Source organism: Cupressus sempervirens, chromosome 11 (assembly GCF_028749045.1).
Source record: "Cupressus sempervirens isolate cs-2001-9-10 chromosome 11, ASM2874904v1, whole genome shotgun sequence".
Classification (NCBI taxonomy): Eukaryota; Viridiplantae; Streptophyta; class Pinopsida; order Cupressales; family Cupressaceae; genus Cupressus; species Cupressus sempervirens.
In genome coordinates, this window is record NC_143128.1 from 380,273,009 (window position 1) to 380,294,877 (window position 21,869).

Below are 21,869 nucleotides of genomic sequence, written 5' to 3' on the forward strand. Positions count from 1 at the left end.
ATGAAATTGATAAATTTCTAGGGAAGACCCATCTTATGTTCTGCTTGTATTCCATGGGACTTGTCCTACTTTTTCATACCTTGAATTGCTCCTTTGCCCAATCCCCTTTCCCTATTAAAATATTGCTGCTAGGAGGTACTTCTTAGAGCTCATTTTTTTGCACTCCAAGAGTTCTCTTTTTGTTTTCTTGCATTTCTTTGTCTTCTATAAGAGGGAGACTTGACAGAATAGCTTTTTGCAATTACCTGCACAAATTTCTGAAAGAATTCCCTTATTGATTATAGGGAAACAATGTACAAATGCAATATTTAAATCTAGAGTTGCAGGATAAATCATAAATCTAGAGTTACAGGATAAATCATAAATGGTCTCCAAGAATATGAAACATGGAAAAAAAAACATAGCCTTATCAAATTAATGATTAATCGAAATTTTGGGCTTATTTTGTCTGAAACTCTTAAAAACACACATATAGGCTTGATTAGTTAAAAAGAGTTTGGATGATTGAGACTTTTATACTGTCAAGAATGGATTTTTGAAGCTTCCTGAAAATTGAAACTTGCAGCATAATTCTTGTATGCTAGCTCATAAATATTTTGTTATTTCCCATCACACATTCCATAAATGCTTCACAAAAGAAACTATACTATTCTGTAAGAAATATTCTAATTCTTATCAGCATACCACAGGACGTCCCTGGGTGTAGCCTGTCATCTGGGATGCTTCGGGGACGGAGGAAAATGCTTCGCAAAAGAAACTATATTATTCTGTAAGAGAAATTCTAATTCTTATCAGCATACCACAGGATGTCCCTGGGTGTAGCCTGTCATCTGGGATGCTTCAGGGATGAAGGAACAAGGACTAAACGTCTCATCTGTAATTTCTCAAGCACATCTACTTATAGAATTTGCAAAATTCCACAATCTTGCTATTTGAAATTGCTTCAAATGACAGTCATAGTGTGTTTGTTTGAATTCTTAGAAGTCTTAGATTAGTACTGTAATTTAAATAAAAACTTGTAAAGTATTTGCCACATCAAGCAACACAGAGAAAGAACCACAGGAATGACATACTTGGAATATTTATCCTTGAAATTCCAAGGAGGGGAAACAAGTTGGAATTGCCAAATCACAGTTTCCTTAATTTCCAATAGATACAAAAACAATGAATGAACAATTTGTTTTCTCCCATATCTGCTCTTGGCTTTGCATTTCCTTGTAAAATCCCAAACTCTCATCTTCATGGTCATGTACTTTTGTTTTCAGTTACCAACTGATCCTCTCCGTAGAGTGCCTAGGGAATGTCTTTCATTTACTAGCGGATGCCTAGTGCAGAACCATAGCAGTTTTGAAACAATTGCTTTTTCACTGGCGGAGTTACTATCAACAGTTTGGCTACTGCATCATCAGGTGCTTTCAAATCTGTCACCTTTTTTAACTCTTGTTTCACTTCTAACATGTGTGTTCACATGCAGTTTTATGACCATACAGGGAATACTCCATTAGAGAGCTTTTGTTTTGATGCAGGAGTATCCAGTGGTGTAAGGGCAATTCTGTATCACCCAATAAATATGCTTAGTGTTAGGTTCTGTTTAATGTGTCTTTATTTCTGGATACCCATTTGGGTCAAATAGAGATTCCAACTCTCATAGTTCCACTATTGGTTTTCTGGGTTAGAGTTTTTGAGCACCTTGGGATATGCGCCAATGTAGAAAATAGATTATTTTGTAATTGAGCCATAATTATGATGAGTTAGAGGGTGTAAGTTGGAGGGATGATTATACTTGTAATTTAAAGCACTCCAGAAAAAGAATTAGGTCAAAAGGCTTTACAGTTTGAAAGTTATTGCAATTTTAAGTTGTCTAGAAACCCTATAAAAGTGCTTCAAAGTCAGATTTGAGGCACTAATCGACTTCGTACGGGCCCAAAAAATGGGGGACGAGCGTAGCTAGTCCATAGGGCTATAGAGCGCTTGGAGAGCTTTCCGAAAATGTAAATGGTTCGTCAATTGGAGTCCCAGATCAAAAGTTATGCCTCCCGGAAGTTGGACTACCATTTCTGGATTCTTCTAATTTTACATTGACTTCTGACGTGTTTTCTAGAACCTTCTATTTTGGCGGTGGATGCCAAATGGCATATCCTAAATGCATTCCTAACCCTAAACCTAATTCGGGTTACTTAAGGTCATTTCTGGCATTGTAAATGTAGTTTTGGGGAAGTTTGGGAGAAGGTGCTGGGAGGAGGTTTTTTTTTTCTAGAACCAGACAATATTGTACGCCCCTAGGGTACGTCACCGAGTTTGTTTTCATTGTATTGAATGTAATAGCACATCATTTTTGATAATAATATTCCCCTTTTCCTGTTGTGTTCATTTTGTCTTGGTTTGTGCCCTCATTAAATGGTATCAGAGCAGGAGTTTCTGAGCGTGTGGACAAATTGCCAAAAGTGAGACAGTTTGCACCAGGACTGTGTGGTTGTGGGTTTTGATATAGCGAGAAGATGCCTCCATGAAGGGAGCGTGGTGGAAGGGCCGGAGTTGTTCTGCCTGAGGTTAGAGCCCTCTAGAGACAAGTTCAGGCATTACAAGAGGATATTCGTAGAGGGATGAATATTGCTGTAGGCAATGAAGGTGAGGAGGAAAATGAAGGAGGAAATATTGTGCAAGAAGGGGAAGGAGACAGAGAAGTCCTAAACCAGGTGGAGGAGAAGCTTTTTAGGGCCATTGCCAAGTTGGGAAAAAGATCTAAAATTGACGGCATGTTTTTAGTAAATCTAAACTCAGATGAGTTGATTGACTGGATCGATGAGTTAGAGGACTATTTTGAGTATGAGGATATTGGGGACCCTGATAGGGTTAAGTTTGTGAAGGCCAAAATGAAAGGCCATGCCAAAATCTGGTGGAAAAAGATTTAGTTGGAAAGAAATAGAAGAGGAAATGAGAAAACCACAAGATGGGATCGCATGGTGGACAAACTAAAGAAGTAGTTCATTCTTGTTGATTACGAGCTTGATTTGTTCAAGAAGATGCAGGGGTTAAAGCAAGCGGGAAAATCTGTCCAGGAATACACACGGGGCGGGGCATGTGGAAGCAAACATGGAGAAGGTTGTCTGTTACTTTAATGGGTTAAGACCTAGCATTCAGGAGGAGTTAAGTTTGGTTAGAATGACTAGCATTGAAGAGGCATACCAATTTGCCTTGTGAGTTGAGGAGAAATTAAACAAAATGTTTGATGGAAGACAAAGAGGGCGCAATTAAGGAGAAAGGGGCGATGACAGGTCATTTGGAGGCTGAAATGAGAACCAAAAGAAAAATGAAGATTTGGGTACCAACTGAAACCAAGGGAACGAGGGTTTCAATTGCTCTTGTGATCAAAACATTGGAGATCAGAGAGGAAGAGGTAGAGGATGTGGACAAGGTTTAGGAAGAGGAGGCTTCTGTGATACTTGTTTTCATTGCAATGAAGAAGGTCATCGTGCCTACGAATGCCCTCAACGCTAAGGAAGGACAGATAGGAGAGCTGATGGTCAAGCAAGGGTTGTTCATGTGGATGATGATGCACAGTCATCGCATTCAGAGGATGTAGAAAGAGGAGAGGTTTTGGTTAATGAAAGGGTCTTGCTGAGCGGTGAGATTGAACCTTGAAAAAGGAGGAGCTTGTTTCGTACTAGGTGCAAGTGTGAGGGTAAATGTTGTGATGTGATTGTTGATGGTGGGAGCATTGACAACTTGGTGTTAGAGGAGATGGTCTCAAAGCTAAAGCTCAAGAGGGAGAAACACCCCCATCCCTATTGGATTGCTTGGGTGCAGGATGATCATAAGGTCCTGGTTAGTGAGCAATGTTTGGTAAAGTTCAAGATTGGGAGTTACCATGATGAGGCTCTCTGTGACATCATCCCAATGGATATCTGCCATTTGTTGTTGGAAGGCCGTGGCAGTTTGATAGGCATGCTATACATGATGGTCATGCAAATACATACTCTTTAACAAAGGACGGAGTTCACCACAAATTGAAGCCCTTGATAAAGGAGGGTGAAAAGGTATGCAGTAGTGCTAGGGTATGTTTTGTTGATGGAAGAAAATTTCTGGATGGCATGAAAAATCAGCATGCTTTAATTCTTAGAAAGGATAAGGAAGGCAATAGTGAAGTTCCACTTGAAGTTTCGGGTCTATTAAGTGAGTATGGAGATGTCATCTCTGATAATGTTCCAAAAAGGTTGCCGCCAATAAGGCAAATCAGTCATCAAATAGATTTAGTCCCTGGAGCAAGTTTTCCTAACAAGGTTGCTCATAGGATGACTCCTACTAAGACTGAGGAGCTAAATAAATAAGTTCAAGAGCTATTGAGGAAAGGTTTAATTCGAGAGAGCTTGAGTCAATGTGAGGTACTTGCAATGTTGGCACCAAAGAACGATGGAGAGTGGAGAATGTGTACAGACTGTCGGGCTATAAATAAAATAACCATCAAGTCCTAGTTTCCTTTGCCAAGGATGGATGATCTTATGGACTACTTGAGTGGAGCTCAATACTTCACAAAGATAGATCTCAAGAGTGGCTATCACTAGATACAGATACGAGAGGGAGATGAGTGGAAGACTGCGTTCAAGACCAAGGAGGGTTTATATGAGTGGTTAGTCATACCCTTTAGAATGACCAATGTGCCAAGCACCTTCATGCGGCTTATGAATGAGGTACTAAAGAAATTTTTGGGAAAATTTGTTATTGTCTATTTGGATGATATTTTGATTTTCAGTAAGTCTTTGGATGAACATTTATTGTACATTTGTAGTGTCCTTGAAAGGTTGAGGGAAGATAAGATAAGATAGATAAGACAAGATAATAATATTAATGTCCACGAAAAACCAAAACGGTTTATGGGACTGAGCATACAAACAAAAGAGCCGACCAAAGCAGAAGCACCAAATGGTGATTGAGAAGAAACAAAAGCAAGAGATGAACAAAGAAGAAGACAAGGTAAGGACTAAGGGTCCTTCCTTGCCACAAAGAAATCATCAATAGAGAGGTACGCTCGTGAACTATCCATAGCCTTAGAATGCCATAAGGAACCGCTATAGGACCGTTGCTGCTTGGAGAGACTGGGACAATTTTTGAATGATCTGGAATGAGTAGTGGAAGGCCTTTTCAAACCTCGTGGAAGAGACAAGGGAGAGAAAAAGGCGATAATGAGCTGATCTGAAGTACGCCCCTGAGGAATAAAAGACTGTAGGGTAATCTCTTGAAGATGGGTGGCCTCCTGAAGAAAAAGTGCAAGACACCGCTGATCAATATAGCTAAAGAACATCGAAAGAGAAGAGCAATCTCTGAAAAAGCAATAAAATCTCCCTCTGATCTCATAATAAAGAGGACAACGAAATATGAAGTGGATCTTAGTCTCAACTTTTGCCAAAGTACATAACTAACATAACCTATCAGTCCGATCTATATGGTGGTCAGTTCGAACCATGAGGCAATGAGAACCAACTCTAAATGAGCCTAGAGAAAACCGTAAGGCATGATTCCAGTGTCGATAGAGATAAGCAGGGCGAACAACAATACCATCTTGAATCTTAAGAAAATGCTCAGCATAGAAGGCCATCCTAGGCCGTAGACCCCTTGGGGGATTACTCTAAGTAGTGGTAATGTACTGTTTATAGATATCCTGTTGGACATGCTCATTCAACTCTTGACGTGAGGGGAGAAGATGAGCAGGAGCATCCAACGAAAATTGATAAGGAGGAAGACGATCAATGTCAATCCCAATCGAACCCAACAAAGAGGTGGCTTGAGCGTACCAACATCGAGACCTAGCAGAAGTGTCAGATCTCATAATGTCCACCGAAGAACAGTATGCAAGATGAGAGTATCTATGTCGGTCAACATGTGTCCATAAAACCACGAAGCCGATGAAGAAACCAAATCAAGTAAAAAATGACGGCAAGTTTGAGAGGACGAGCACCAAACTCAGCCAAGACAATGTTGTGAGGGGTGAGTTTGTGACATCTAATGATACGTCATAACAACAACGTCTGAACCCGCTCAATAGAACCCCAATTAGAAGTAATAAGAGAAGTCCCCCAAACAACCGAACCATAGAGAACTGTCGGACGAACCAAAGAGTCGAAAAGGGACAACTTGGACGAAATATCCTGAAAATGATGTCTCAAGCATTGTTTCTCCAACAAAGCCAGGGAACCCATACCCTTATTGACTTTGGACTGAATAGCAGGTCTCAAACTAAAATGCGGTCCTGAGAACTTTACACTGAGATACATATAAGAGGGAGTAATCTCAACCTCCTGTCCTTGAAAGAAGAAATGGAGATGTGAGGTCTTTAAACAATTAAAGACCATAACCCGTGTCTTAGACAGATTGACCACAAGTTGTCGCTGAACACAAAAAGAGGCCAGACCATCAAGAAGTCTCTGTAAGATGTGGGGAGAAGAAGCCAAAAGAACCACATCATCAACAAAGAGGAGAATGGAGATCAAGACTTGATACAAATAACACCCATCTATCAGTTGGGAGGACTTCAGAAGGAAATCCTCCAACTCATCAATATACAAACCAAACAGTGTAGGAGAAAGAGGACAACCCTGCTTCACCCTAATAGTGCTTTGAATCGGATCAAAAAAGTCCTCCGGAGTCCTGAGCCTACCGGTTACCCTCTCATAAAGCCTCATAATAGCAGTTTGTAACATATCTGAGATCCCAATCTCATGAAGCCGCTGAAATAAAGCCAACATAAGAACAGAATTGAAGGCCTTATGGAAGTCCACAAAACAACAATAGACCTTCTGAGAGCGGTGTCTAGCCTCCTCAATGATTGCCCACAATGTAAACACATGATCCATAGTCTGATAGTTTGCCCGAAAACCAACCTGTCCTTTAGCCCTACAGCCTCTTCTATCAAGCTCACTAGATAACATGGTGTTTAGAACAATGGCATAAAGTTTGGCAAAAGTTTGTCCTATCATAATAGTTCTGTAGTTACCCGGATCAGAAGTAGGCCCAGACTTGTGAATAGGGTAAACCACATGTCTAGACTAGGAATTAGGAAACCCAGTGCAAACCACTCTATTAAATAGTGTAGGAAGGTAAGATCCAAGAACTAAAGCACCAAGTTTGAAAAGTTCTGCTTGGAAACCCTCTTCATCTGCTACTTTGCTGCATCTCAAAGATTTGATGGCCTCCATAATACTAGAATAGGTGAATAAGTGGCAGTAAGGAGGTGGAGTGGAGTGGAGAGGTGGCTGCCTAGGAATGTTGTAAAGCGTAGTGATATGGGAGGTCAGAGAGCGGTAGTCGAGAGTGGAGGACGGGGGGGAGCGAGGGAAAAGTTTACACCAAAAGATTTGGGGATTCTAAATACGTGTGGAGCAAAGGGTTCTACACTAAATGGAGGCAAAGGAACGTTTCTTATGACGAAGAAAACAGAGGTACGAAAGGCGTAGATGGGTGAAAGTAAGAGATTGAGCCATAAAGGCGACACGTACAAAGTGATGGAAAGCTTTGAAATCAGCATCAAACCATTTATTCATAGGACAGGTATTTCGACGCTTAGCTTTGGGAGGGGAAGGGGAACAATGGGGAATAGAAAGGAGAGCAAAATCCCAGATGGCAGAGGCAAGCGAATCAAACATGTCAGAGGCAGCAAGCGACTCATTAAAGCTAGCGAGTGTTAGAAATCTCCTAAGGTGATACGTAAAAAGCTCACTGTCACTCTCAGGAAAATTAAAGCGGGTAGGGAGGGAGACGGTGCTAACCTAGCAGAGCGAAGGCGGGGATGGATGGGGTGAAACGCAAATAGAAATGCTAAGAAGAGCATGATCAGCTAAGGGGAGACATGAAATGGTGAAATTGCGAATGTAAGAAATGAAGGAATGAGAGGAAATGACATAGTCAACAACACTCGCACCACCACAGTGTGGTCAGCAGGTAAAGAGGTCCGACCCAGGAAGAAAGGATAAATTGTTCAAAATCAACAACCCAGAAGACTCATAGAATTGGAAGAGGTGACGGCCATAAATTGAGAGCGGTCCAAGAACATCCTCTGAGGTGTGCTGTAGGCCCATAGTAGTCAGATCTAACTTAGAAGTGCAGTTCAAATCAGAGCCACGATCATGTAAAGGAATCTGAAGATCCTTAGTTCGAGCGTTGAAGTCTCTAAGAATAATAATATCACCCAAAGCCTTGAACTGTGAAATACTCTCTTGAAGGTCACAATAAGGATCTCCATTCCCTGGGTCATGAATGGCAAAAGGAGAGGAGGCCGGTGGAAAATAACAAACAACAATAAAAATATCTCTCTGTTGATATTTCTGCCAACCAATCCGGACCCACATTAATCTAGCATAGGTGTCAGAGTGAACAATTGAAATGACACTGAAGATATCATCTCGAACCAAACAAGCAACACCCCTAGACCCACGGACCCCACCAGAAGTCCGGACCTCATCCTTGCAAACTGACAGCCATTGATAACCAAGATACCCTGGAAGAGGGTGCATGGGGCTCTCGTGAGTCTCAGTAATGGCCAAAATATCTGAGGACCCCACTGCATCCTGAAAAAGACCAGGTAATGACCATAAAAAGCCATTACCATTCCAGCAGTTGACAAGAAGAGAAGGAGGTCTCCTCTTGTCAGATTGTTGTCGGGACCGTCATGCCAGTTTGGAGTTTGTCCTCTCTATCCAACTAGTAGGAGGAGAATCACAAACCACCGCTCTAAGATTCCTAATAACAGCCCATTTCCCAGTACGCCTAGCATTTGCCACAATTCCTCGAGCTTGTTTGAGTTCTGTAACTTGTGCCTTAGTAAGATCTTCGTTCGGATAAATTTTAGAGGGGAGAGAAAATAACTTTCTCTTCACTCTAAGGGCACGAAGCCTATCTGGAAAAGAGAAGAATCTAATAACAATGATGTCCCCCATACCAAACTAGCATCTATCCAAGGTAATGTCTGTGATACCAAGTTGAATAGAAATAAAGGAATGTCCAGCCGCAATAGGGTTAGAAGTGGGTGTAAGACCACGAACATGCTAGTTGAGCTCACGTGCCTGCCGCACCCTCTCGTCATCAATCTTACCTTGAACAATCTTGTAAATACTCAATCTCGGGGTAGTAGTATCAGTATTGGTGCAAAGTGAAGCCCATGATTTCAAGAAGTGTTGATTTGTCAAATGGGAGTTAGTCTATTTGGGGTTTGTTGTATCAGCTGAAGGTCTCAAAATGGACCCAGAGAAAGTGAAGGTCATTTTGGAATGGCCTACTCCAAAGTCTGCCACTGAGGTGAGGTCATTCCATAGTCTGGCTAGTTTTTACAAGAAGTTCATTAGGAATTTTAGTAGTATATGTGCATCCCTAACTTAAACAATGAGGGGGGATAGAAAAGAGTTCAAGTGGACTACAAGAGCTGCAAGGAGTTTTGAATTGCTGAAGAAGAAGGTGACAAAGCAACCTATGTTGGCACTTCGTGATTTCAAAAAAGTGTTCCAAGTGGATTGCGATGCTAGTGGCAGTGCTATTGGGGTTGTGTTGAGCCAAGAAGGTAAGCCTGTTGCCTATTTTAGTGAAAAATTGAATGATGCAAAGAAGAAGTATTCTATTTATGATCAAGAGTTCTATGCAATAGTTCAGGCCGTAAAGAAATAGAGGCATTATTTGTTGCCAAAAGAATGTCTTGTATATTGATCATCAAGCATTGCAGTACCTAAATAGCCAAGGTAAATTGAATCAAAGACATTTGAAATGGGTAGAGTTTATGCACAGCTATACATTTGTATTGAAACATAGAAGCAGAAGGTCTAATAGGGTTGCAGATGCATTAAGTAGGAGGCAATTGTTGTTGATAGAAATGCAGGTTGAAGTGGTTGGGTTTGATGAGCTCAAGAATTTGTATCCTGAGAATCTTGACTTTGTAGAGGCTTGGAAGGCTTGTAAAGAACCTGTTACTCTAGACAGGACCAGGTGGCTAGATTACATGATGCAGGATGGTATGTTGTTTAAAGGAAGTCAATTGTGTTTTCCAAGGAGTTCCATGAGGGAGAACTTGATCAAGGAGAAACACAGTAGAGGGATGACATGACAGTTTGGTCGAGATAAGACCATTTCCATTATTAGTGAACATTATTTTTGGCCTTAACTATCGCAAGATGTGAAGAAGTTTGTGCAGAGTTGCTGAGTATGTCAAACAACCAAAGGAGTTAGTCAAAATACTAGACTTTATCAGCCATTGCCTGTTCCATCGAAGCCTTGGGAGGACATAAGTATGGATTTTTTTTCTTGGATTGCCGAGGACACAAAGGGGTAATGACTTCGTATTTGTGGTGGTTGATAGGTTCATTAAGATGGCACATTTAATTCCATGCCACAAGACTCATGATGCAGTGCATGTTGTAGATTTGTTTTTCAGAGAAGTGCTGAGGCTACATGGTCTCCCAAAAAGTATTGTTTCTGACAGAGATACTAAATTTGTTGGGTATTTCTGGAGGACTTTGTGGAAGAAGTTGAAGACATAATTGAAGTTTAGCTTTGCACATCATCCGCAGATTGATGGACAAATAGAAGTAGTGAATAGAAGTTTGGGCAATTTGCTAAGGTGTTCAGTAGGAGATAAGCCCAAAGGATGGGATTTGATTCTACCACAAGCAAAATTTGCTTACAACAATTCTATGAATAGGAGTACTGGTAGATCTCCATTCGAAAATGTGTATGGGAGTAGTCCAAGGATTGCACTAGAGCTGAGGAAGATGGAGCAAGTAGAGAGGACAAGTGTTGATGCAGAAGACTTTGTTGAACATGTCAAGAACCTACATGAGGAGGTACGTTCACATATTACCAAGATGAACCTGTAGTATAAGGGTAGAGTAGATTAGAAGAGGAGACCTAAGGAGTTCGAAGTTCGGGATCTAGTTATGGTATACTTGAGGAAGGAACAATTTCCGGTAGTACTTACAACAAGTTGAAGATGAAGAAATATGGTCCTTGCAAAATTTTAAAGAAACATGATTTAGGAAATGTATATGAGGTGGAATTACCAGATGGGATTTACATTTCTCCTATTTTCAATATTGCAGGCTTAACAGAATATCATGATGATGGTGTAGAAGAGGAATTGATGCTGGAGCCATGTCCAATTCCTACTTCTGAGAAGGAAGAGATTGAAGAAATTCTGGATAGTTTTGTGGGCTGGAATACCAAAAATAGACAGTATGAAGAATACCTGGTGAAGTGGAAAGGACGACCAGTGGAAGATTCAACTTGGGTATCCGTAATGGAGGTTGCCCATTTGGGTTTTCCTCTACTAGCTATAAAGTGTCAGGGTCACTTTTCAATCTACCCTAAGTGTCTGATGCAGGAGCATCCAATGGTGTAAGGGCAATCCTTTATCACCCAAAAAATATGCTTAGTGTTAGTTTTTGTTTAATGTGTCTTTATATCTAGATACCCATTTGGGTCAAATAGAGATTCCAACTCTCATAGTTCCACTATTGGACTTCTGGGTTAGAGTTTTTGAGCACCTTGGGATATGTGCCAATGCAAAAAATATGTTATTTTGTAATCGAGTCATAATTATGATGAGTTAGAGGGTGTAAGTTGGAGGGATGATTATACTTGTAATTTAAAGCACTCTAGAAAAAGAATCCGGTCAAAAAGCTTTATGGTTTGAAAGTTATTGCAGTTTTAATTTGCTTGGAGACCCCCTAAGAGCGCTTCAAAGTCAGATTTGAGGCACTAAATGGCCTCATACGGGCCCGAAAAATGAGGAATGAGCGTAGTTGGTCCATAGGGCTATAGAGCGCTTGGAGAGCTTTCTGGAAATGTAAACGGTTTGTCGAGTCCCAGATCAAAAGTTATGCCTCCCAGAATTTGGACTACCATTTCTGGATTCTTCTAATTTTACACCAACTTCTGACGTATTTTCTAAAACCCTTTGTTTTGACGGTGGATGCCAAATGGCATATTCTAAAATGTATTGCTAACCCTAAACCTAATTTGGGTTACTTAAGGTCATTTCTGGCATTGTAAATGCAATTTTGGGGAAGTTTGGGAGAAGGTACTTGGAGGAGGGTTTTTTTTTCTGCAGAATTAGACAATATTGTAAGCCCTTAGGGCACGTCATTTAGTCTGTTTTCATTGTACTGAATGTAATAGCATATCATTTCTGATAATAATATTCCCCTTTTTCTTTAGTGTTCATTTTGTCTTGGGATGTGCCCTCGTCATGTTCTCTGTTTTTGATTGATAGGCGAAGGGTTTTTAAATTTTGGTGATACTTATTATTCATAGGTCCCTTCTCAAAGGCATTTGGTCCCATTAAATTTGAATGGTTGAGGAGGTGTTGGAAGAGCTTTAAAATTCTCTCCTCGATCTCCCATTTTGCTTGGCTTGGTGTTGTTAAATATTTTTGCTTCATATGAAATTCTGAATACTATGATTTATAAATCGCAGATATATATCATATATGCACTAACATATTTTAGAGCAATTTTGTATTTGGCCATGTATGAAATTTTCATCTGACAGGTGTGATTGTAAGTTAGTCTGACTTGGAGATATCTATGCAGTCAACTATATTTCATCATCGTATTCAGCCTCATACTTTATTCTGGGTCCCGTATGCTTGCTGGCATCAGTTACCTTCATTGGTTACTTATTGCCAAATCATAGAGGAAGATTAATGAAATGTCATCGTATGTGTTTCAAGAAAGATGCAATCCAATCAAATAAGAACGTATGTTGTTTCTATTCTCTATTGTGCAAGGATGTTTTCTTTCACCTCTTGCATCAAATTTATGCTCGTTTTCGATGAAGATTGTGGGACAGTTCTATCTATCCTTCTGTAATAATCCTGACTTAGTATGATCAATAAGTTAAACCTTGGCTAGAGGTATTTTGTCAAATAGTTGGCATGTAACCTTGGCATTAAACTCTGATGCTGCTTTGAATAGTCTGACTTATATATATATATATATATATATATATATATATATATATATATATATATATATATATATGACTATGGAATTTGTAAACAATGTGACAACCCCAGAAAATAACAGTATTGTATTTATATTACTCTTCAATTACAGCAGATCCCAAGCAATGTTTTGCCTATCATGGATTATAGAGAAATAATTTCTGAATGAGTTCACACATATTTATTATGTTTAAAACTCTAACACATGGTATTACAAACACATTCAAGGAAATAATGGAACATGTATACTGCTGCTGCTAGTAGACTAAACTGCTCATCTATGACATACTCTTCAATGGTCTCCGTTCTGAAACTGCTCACGCCCAGTCACCCTACCCGTAATGGCTACTGAGATCTGTCTTGGCATGATGGCCTTGACCCATGGTCTCTCTGCTCTTCTACGTCACCTTACTTATATCAGATAAGTATCAATCTTGGCCTATAAATGAATGAGCCATGTGCAGGTCCTCTGTCAATCCTTTGGGGCAGTGTTCGGAGCTCTAATTGCTGCTATATCAAACTGTTGGAGTTAGTCTGGCTTCTCACCCGTCCTCTAGAGAGACCTGTATTCCACTTCCCAATCCACGTTCCCCGATGACTGTCGCAGCAATATGAATATCTTCTTACTGTAATCTGAGCCTTCACTTTGCTATACTGCAGAATGTATGTGCAAGGAGGGAATGTAGAGTCACGTCTGCTACCTTGTATTCTTCCTTTTGCTCACTCACGTGATTCCTAATCCTATGATTCCACTTGCTAAAGACAACCACTCAACCAATATGATTCACGGCTAGCATAAGAAATCTGGTTCGGAAGCCATTGTACTATACTGTCCACTGCTTTCTGAATCTGATGTAGATCTCACAAGGAATACTGGGGCTACGTCCAGCTTCCTAAACTTCTTAAGGGATTTCGTCCTCAAGAAGGCACAATCACATTTAAGCAACCATTTAGGATTTGTGTAATAACATATATTCGTGGTGTCAATCCCAATGTAGCTCCACGCTTTTATAACCTCGATATGAGGGAAGACACAAACAACTAGGCAATGTGGGACTAAAAGCCAATTTCGTCTTTTAGTCACTTAAGTTACTTTATAAATTTTTGATAACATTAAATTATTTAAATAGATCACTTAAGTCACTTGAACTTTAATATCTCTTGAAATACTTGTCTGATTGCCATGCCGTTTGAAATAGGAATCTCTCCTTATAATTCCCCATGTGACCAAATACACTTTCTAAAAATAGAAAGGGTTCATCTTTATTACTCCCGACTTACTATACATAGTAAGTATGGCAAATGGAGTCCAAATGATATCGAACGAAGGCCAAAACCATAAATCATTGAATGCTGGAGATGAATCAATCCTCAGAAGACCCTCTAACCATCCTCATTAGCCTATGAGGATCCAATATTCGACTAATCCCTGAAATTCTGATGCTGGCAACAAATGAGGACTTTATTCTGGGTCCTGTACGTTTGGAGCAATCACAAAACGTTTTGGGACATAAGTAAAGCTTCTGCACATCAGTTGTAGCTGATAACAATACTGGCCCAGATTGGACATTTATTTCAGTTGCATGGTGAACTGAACCAGGTCTGCAAATTAAGTCTCTTTCTGATTTTTTTTTGTATTGAAGCATTATTCTGAAAATAAATCTGATGTAATCTTAGGAGTTTGGAAATGGTTGAAATATTTAGTTGTTCCATTGTTATGAGAAAATGTTAATGAAAACAACTTGCAAGACAACACTCTTTGTCAAACTGAGTTATTTACAGTGCATATTTAAAGTGAAATAACTACCTAAGACATTGCAAGCAAATTGTTTGACAAAATCCCTATAAGTTTAAGGGACAAACGAAAATTCCATATGGGATATGTTGTTATGAATATAACAAGGGGTTTTATCAGTAAATAAGTGCAGTAATTCAGTAGCAAACAGGTGAAGGGCATTACAGTGAAATTCAGTTTAGTACAATGGAATATCTGAAGTGCAATGAGTTCTCACGAATTTAATATCACCTTTAATTGTGAACAATTAAGAAACTTGCAGAAAGAGGAAGCTATAGGGAATGAATTTTACATCATTGGTTTGCAACTGGAACCTATAAAAGTTAGGCACTATCTTCTTTCTAAATCAGAGGAATTGGATTTGTGTCTACAAAAAATGTGCCAGTCTGATTTGAGGTTGTTGAACTGGGCCTTGCAACCCTCAATGATTGCCTGTGTCCAACATATGTTGGTGGAGCATCCGTGTAAAGATGTGATACTAACAGTTGCTTCATGTCTTTAGACAAATTATTAAACTAACAATTCTTGTTGCACCTTATGCTGATAGCGTGTTGAAGAAGGTTCTAAAACTGATAATGGATAGCTTGCATGGATTACAGGATGTCAAAAGCCTTACTTTTGGTAAGATGGTTAAGCCTTGGAACTTATGGCAAAATCCAACTTTTTAATTATCATGTTGGATCTTTGGTGAGAGTCTGATTCTAAAAAAGTTCGTGTTACTTAAGGAAATTCAGGAAGCATCATGTAGACAATGTGAGAGCATCATGTAGACAATGTGAGAGCATGCATCAAAACTACCATGTCCTTAATCTTAGATGAGGATGATGACACGTGCAAACAATTATAATCAGATCTGCTGGCAATTTGGAGAGGGGAATATAAAATCTCACTTAGAGCTTATGAGCTCATGAAGGAATTGATTGGCATGAGATTGAGAGGTTGAAGGATTGGATGATCAACAGTGAGTTGATATCAATGGGCATACAGGTTTTTGGATATCCGAAAATGAGCAAGAACCAAATGAGGAAGGAGAGCTCTATTTCACTTGCCTTCATACTTAGTCACTTGATCATATTTGTGAGGACAACAAGGAAGAAGAGTTGGCCATGAAATTCAGATCAACATTGAGGAAGTTAAAGAGTGTAATGTTTCTGCTCTAACATAATGATACCCAAGCTTGCAAAGAGATGAAATCTGTATTACGATACTAGATAATCGTCTATTATTAGTTAATGGTAATCTATTGTAAATATCTAGTTAGCTTTAGTTAGCTATAGCTTTTTAAGCTTTCTTTTAGCTAATATAATGTTTCTATTCTTTACGATTGTTTCCTAAGGAAACATTGTTTTATTCTTTTGTATATATAGACCTCTCGGTCTTTGTTAATATCGAGCAAGTATTTTACCAATTACTTCGTAATATGGTATCAAGGCAAGGGTTTTTAAATTTTTTCGAAAATAATAATTTCCTTTCCAAAATTATTAGAAGCTATTTTCGAAATTATTTGTTTGGAATATTTGCTTCGAACTAGGGTTTTTCTGGTTTTGTTTTCGAAGAACAAATCACACCTATACTAAACAAAGGCTGCCGTTTTTCCATGGTCGTGATCTGAAGCAAACACTTGCATTTTTAAGACGTTTTTTACAGCCACGTTTTTCTTAAAAAATGTGCCTAAACACCACTTTCTGGTGTCGATTTCTTCATAATCTGTGACGTTTTGGCAGGAAACTGATCTTTGTAGAAGAAATCGGCTATTTTTCAGATTTCTATTTGAAATCATCTTTTTTCTGCAATTTTATGCCTCCATTGTTGCCACCTAGGTTTTCCTTGGTTTTCCTTCGAAACCCTAAATTTTGAGATTAGAATTTTTTTCTAATCTCAAATTCTCGGTGGGTTTTTCGAGAACTCAATTGGGTTGTCGTCCGTTTTTTCTGGGTGCCTCAATTTTCGTGCCTTAATTTTTGAGCCAATGGATCCAAAAATTGACAACATTCTTTCTGGGTTTTTCAAGCTCTCTTCTGCGTTACTCTCCAAATTTTCTGGGTCTTCTATTTTTTTGCCTCGAAGAACGTGCCTTCACAAATTTTCACATTTTCATTGAAAAATATGCCAAGGCATCTCTGACAAACATTCTACTTGAGCACAACTCCAAATTCAATGGTCGAAATTATGGCACTTGGAAGCAACGAATCATCACAATTTTTGAATATCGGAACACCAATCAACTTGTTCTAGGTGTTACAAAGTGTCTGATTGCTCTTGGTTCTGATCAGGATACATGGGACCTAAATAATCGGTAGGCAGTGATGCTTCTCAAGTTATCCGTGGTTGATGATCAGTTCTCTCAGATTCCATCTGGCAAGACAGCTACCGAGATTTGGACACATCTCAAAGGTCTTCATGAGACTTCTGACAAAAGCAGAGCTTTCTTTTTGAAGAACACTCTGTTTTCTGTTGTCATGGATGAGTGAACCTCGCTTCAGGTACACCTGAATCTGATTTAGGAAATCCATGATCAGTTGCTTGCCATCGGTCGTAAGATGGAGGAAGAGGACATTGTGGTTATCACTCTTCGAAGTTTACCAAAGTCCTATGAGCATTTTATCGAGACTCTCAACATCATGTCTTCTGGTGTTGATTTTAAGTTCACTGATCTTTGAACACTTTTGCTTCAGCAAGATCGGTGGAAACAATAGTTCAGTAGCATTTCCAGCTCCACCTCCACATAACAAGCCTTTGCTGCTAAATCCTTTCAGAAGGATAAAGATAAGTTTCAGCAGAAGTCTTTTGCTCCAGTTTCAAATGACTCCCGAAAGAACATTCAATGCAAATACTGCCACAATTTTGGGCACATGAAGGTTGAATGTTGGAGATGCTTAGCCGCACAATCTAAGCAATGAGTTTCATAGCCAAAGGCGAACAGTGTAGAGCACACCGAGCAGACGAAATTGGCCTTTTACACCTTAATGGCTAAAAGATTTGCAAACCGTGTCAAGTTGTCTGCCTGGTACATTGATCCAGGTGGCTCTTGTCACTTCATCCACTGTAGAGACTGGTTTACTGATTACTAGACTTACACAGATTCTGTTATTTTTGGTGGCAGAGAAGAGTACACTATTGTCGACAAAGGCAACATTCAGATTAAGTATGCCGGGAGGAACCTCATTTCCCTTGATGTGTACTATGTTCCAGCGATGGAACTAAGTCTACTCTCAGTCAGTTAGTTACTGCGACAATCTCCACACTTGGATGTCACCTTCAGTTCACATCAGTGCACCATCACTGCTCGGGCAACTCAGTCTACTGTTGCAGTGGGTCTTGAGGATCATGGTCTTTTCAGACTTACTGATTCTTGTGATCCTCGAGACTTAGCTATGGCTACTGGGTGGTCTTTTGTTGGCACACTTTGGCATCTGCGATATGGGCACTTAAATGTGCATTATCTCTCACAATTTACTTGGGATGAGCTTTTTCTTGGATTGCCAGAGATTCAGACTCAACAATTTGGAGTTTGTGATGCATGCCAGGACGGGAAGCAACATCGCACACCTTTCACCAGTGGTGATTCATGGCGAGCTTCTCAGGTATTTCAGCTTGTTCATGCTGATATCTGCGGCCCTATGGCCACTCCTATTCTTGGGCCCATGTATTTTCTGTTGTTTGTTTATGATGTCAATAGAAAAATCTGGGTGTATTTCCTTAAAAAGAAATAAGATGCATTCAAAGTATTTTAGAAGTTTAAACCTTTAGTTGAAAAAGAGTCTGGGAAATCTATTATTACTCTTAGATCAGACAATGTGGGGGAATTTTGTTCTAATGTTTTCTCTAGCTTCTTGGATACTCATGGCATCAAATGCCAGTTAAGAACACCCCATACACCACGAAAGAACAGTGTAGTTGAATGTCGGAACAGAATAATCGCCGAGTTGGCTCTATCCATGTTCAAACACAAACATGTTCCAAAGAAGTTTTGGGCAGAAGCAGTTAATACTGTAGTTTATCTATTGAACCGGTCACCCACAATGGCAGTCAAAGGTAAAACTCTGGAAGAGGCCCGGTAAGGTCGCAAGCCTAGAATGAGTCATCTGAAGGTTTTTGGCTTCCTTGCTTTTGTTTGGATCCCTGATGCGTCACGCACCAATCTGGATACCAAGAGTTAGAAACTCATGCTCGTTGGATATAGTAGTCTTCACAAAGCCTACCGCCTGATCAATGTTGAGACATCTCGTCTCATCTACAATCGTGATGTAGTCTTTGACGAGCAACGAGGACCTTTCATGCTTGTTTCTCCCGTTTCCAATCTAGCAAACCAGCCTATGAAGGCTCATGATTTGGGAGTTTGGCTTCCATTAGGTCCACCTGGTGGGAGGGCTCTAGTAGCTCCTACACCTCTAGTTATATCAATGATCCCTGTATAGACACCTCCACCTTCTCCTGTAGGATCACTTCGATTTGTAGATGCTTCGGCTGAGTTTGGTCTAGATTCTTCTGATGAGGAACCTGATCACCAAGCATCTCCTGATAGTAATGTTGGTTATTCTCCTCTTCGGCCTAAGTGGTGGGCTAAGACACTTGTTGATCTTCATGATGATGAGCTCATTGATGGGAGAATTGCTTGGGAAAATAGCAAACCTACAGTGTCTGTTAACTTTGCTCTCATGGCCAACATTCACAGTGTGTTTGAACCTCAAACATATTCCGAGGCTAAAGAAATTGCAGAGTGGGAATAGGCCACGACATCTGAACACCAGAGGTTGCTGAAGAATAACACTTGGGTCCTTTCTAATCTTCCACCAGGGAAGAAACCCATTGGCTGCAAATCGGTTTACAAAATCAAATAAAAATTGGATGGTACTTTGGATAAGTACAGAGCTTGTTTAGTTGCGAAGGGCTTTTCTTAACGTTAGGGCATTGATTATGAGGAGACCTTTGCTCCTATAGCAAAGATGAGCACCATTAGATTAGTCCTAACCATCGCAGTAAGTTTGGCTGGAAAGTCCATCAGATGGATGTCAAGAGTGCTTTCTTGAGTGGCATGAAGAGGTCTACATGACGCAACCTCTTGGTTTCAAAGTTGTTGGTAAAGACCATTAGGTTCTTAGATTGGTAAAAGCTCTCTATGGCTTGAAGTAGGTCCCTCGGGCATGGTACATAAAAATTGATAAGTATCTCTGTGATCAAGGCTTCAAGAGGAGTTCTTTGGACTCAAATTTGTACATCAAGACTACTGATAGTGACATCATTGTTCTGGTTATTTATGTGGATGATTTCATCATCACTGGCAGTTTAACATCTTTGATCCAGGGAATTAAACAAAATTTATGCGTCTTTTGATATGATCGACCTTAGGCTCATGCGTTATTGCCTAGGTGTTGAATTTTGGCAACAGTCTTCAGGTATATTCATTTCTCAGTTCAAATATGCCAGGGCTCTATTAGACAAATTCTATATGCAGGATTGCAAGCCTGCATCTACACCCATGGAGAAAGGTCTCAAGTTTTCCGCAATGTTTGATTCTCCTTCCGTTGATGATACTACATACAGGCAACTAGTAGGCAACCTCATCTACCTCTCTACTACTAGGCTTGATATCAGCTTCGTAGTCAGCTATATCTCACGCTTTATGACAACTCCTAAGGCTGATCATTGGATGGCAGCAACATGTATGTTCCATTGTGTGAAGAGCACTTTAGATTATGGACTTCTGTACTCTTGAAGTTCTAATCCTAAACTCAGTGGGTTCACAGATTTAGATTGGGCAGGCTCTGTTGATGATAAAAAGTCAACTTCTAGATGTGTTCAGTTTCAGATTTGGTGCAGTCACATGGACTTGTAAGAAGCAACAGGCAGTTTCTCTCTCCTCTACAGAGACCGAATACAAAGGGACTGTTAAGGCAAGATGTGAAGTTGTTTGGCCTCGTCGGATGCTTGGGGATATGTAGATGTAACCAGTAGGACTGACTACTCTGTTTGTTGATAACGAAGGCATTATCAAGTTAGCACGAAATCTTGTCTTCCATGAACGAACCAAGCATGTGGATGTTCACTGTCATTACATTTGACAGCTGGTTGAAGACGAGACAATAGATTTGAAGTATTTTCCTACCATAGATTAGATTGCAGACATTATTTTACCAATTACTTTGTAATAATTAGCTACGAGTAATGGTGAAGAATATACAAACATCTTATTTGGCAACTTGGAATTGGTTATTGAGAAGCCTTTCTATGGAGATGTTAATTTACAAGATATTTTCAAGATAGAAAATGAACCTTTCCATAAAAGTGAACTATTTGAAAATGATGACATAATAGCAAATGAGGCCATACATTTAGAGGAGGAAACTACTAATAAATCTGCAAATAATGCAATAGATGATGAAGTTTCTTACAACCAAGGTACTGTTTAAAATTGTAAACATGAGCTAGACTACGAGGATGACACTAAGGGGCTGATTTGAATGATCAACCAGAAATTTTATGTCTAGATGAAAAATCTGGGGCATATAAGCGTAAAGTCTTCGATTATATGGTTGTTGCAGCTTTGGTGTATTTTGATAATACCCACAAAAGCCTCGAAGAAACATTGTGGGAAGTGCAAAGTGAGGAAAGGAAAAAAGAGATAGTGAGTGGTTTTAATAGTGCATACCTTCACACACTTATAGGGGCCTCGGTAAAGATGAAATCTGTTTACTTGTAGTTGCTCAAAGACAGAGATATGGCCGTCATATGCAGATTATAAAGAGGAGGAGGTGGATGAGCTTTGTCTTCAATTGAGTATGACATATTACTCATTACTCCAGGCTGAAAATCAGATTTCTGTGGCAGCCACTAATAGGGAAGATGGTCTTAATTCTAAAATCAAGATCATACAAATTTTAGAAGGGATCCATACCCTTAGTGAAAATGAAAGTGAACAAATTATTTTCACCTTTCGCTATCCAAATGAGACACATTATGCTGAAAAGAATTAAAAGGACCAACAAGAAATTAAACTTGTGAGTTTTGATCAACCATGAACCTATGATGCTCCATTGTGTAGCCATGAAATAGCTGATATAACAGGTTCCATGGGCAGATTTTAAGGTAATTTTAGCC

General features: G+C 39.6%; 1 protein-coding gene across 1 annotated transcript in view; it reads left to right on the forward strand.

Annotated features, from left to right (window-relative positions):
- The window catches only part of ELM1 (fission ELM1-like protein (DUF1022)), a 164,685-nt gene that overhangs the window by 36,118 nt on the left and 106,698 nt on the right, over positions 1–21,869 (forward strand). The gene's annotated exons all lie outside the window — the stretch shown is intronic.